This window comes from Suricata suricatta, chromosome 8 (genome assembly GCF_006229205.1).
Source record: "Suricata suricatta isolate VVHF042 chromosome 8, meerkat_22Aug2017_6uvM2_HiC, whole genome shotgun sequence".
Classification (NCBI taxonomy): Eukaryota; Metazoa; Chordata; class Mammalia; order Carnivora; family Herpestidae; genus Suricata; species Suricata suricatta.
Window position 1 is genome coordinate 98,844,902 of NC_043707.1, and position 1,387 is coordinate 98,846,288.

The window sequence follows — 1,387 nt, forward strand, 5'->3', positions numbered from 1 at the left end:
GAGAGAGAGAGACAGCATGAGCAGGGGAGGGTCAGAGAGAGAGGGAGACACAGAATCCATAGACAGGCTCCAGGCTCTGAGCTAGCTGTCAGCACAGAGCCTGACGCAGGGCTGGAACCCACGAACTGCAAGATCATGACCTGAGCCAAAGTCGGATGCTCAACCGACTGAGCCACCCAGGCGCCCCTGCAGACTATCTTTCTGTCTCCAGCTGGAGACATTGGCTTCAGTCCTTCTTATCTAGAAAGCACTGGGAACTGGTCATTATGGCAAGCTAGAAAAGGAGACTGGAGGCTGTCCTTTATAGTGGGCTGGTCTAAAGCAGACTGCTTACATGTCTGCTAAGAGGGACACAGGACAGGCCAAAGGGTACAACCAGCTACGTGCCCTGCAATTATACCATTAAAATAACCATGGCATTCTGTAATGTTTGTAAGGGTGTGGGGATATAGCTATTCTTATACCCCGTGGATAGCATTTGTGGAGAGTGATTTGTCAACTGGTTTTAAAATATAAAAAGAAATTTAAGAAAATTTCATGAGTTCAAAAATATGTCCGATAATGAAAATTTATTGGAACTTTTCCCTTCACAAAAAAAATTTTGGAAACAACTTAAATGTCATTTAATAGCATACTGATTGAATAAATTAAACTATACACATGCATGCACACATATATCTATATATAAAAATATATATATGCACAAACATACACATTGGAATACAAAGAAGCCATTAAAAATTTCTACAGTATGTAGTTAAGTTTTTAATATTTTTTAATGTTTTATTTATTTTTAAGAGAGATAAAGAGAGAGAGCACAAGTGGGGGGTGGCGAGGCAGAGAGAGAGGAAGCCAGAATCAGAAGCAGGCTCCAGGCTCTCAGCTGTCAGCACAGAGTCTGACGCAGGGCTTGAACCCATGAACTGTGAGATCATGACCTGAGCGGAAGTCAGACGCTCAACGGATCCACCCAGGCACCCCTGGTTAAGTTTTCAAAAGGCAAATGATAAAGCTCGTGTTGAGTTGATCTTGTTTGTAAGATTATAAAAGTATTTGTATGTGGGCCCATTCTAGAAGAATGGTCATGAATATTTGAACTTCAGGTATCTCTGGATGCCATTCCTCTCCTGAACTGCTCTCAGGCCTTTAGACCCAAATAACTTGCCTGTCTAACTCCTACTCATCACATGGTGTCTCTGCTTAGTAATCAATTTCTCCCAGAAGCCCTCCTGGCCTGTGTGTGTGTGTATAGGAACTTTCGTTCAATAGGTCAATAATTTCCATCTAAAACTGATTCTGCTTCTCCCCTGGATCTTGCTCTTAGCTGCTGGCACCATGGTCTTTCTAGCCATCATCATAGAAGATACTCTGAGAATAACAGAGTAGG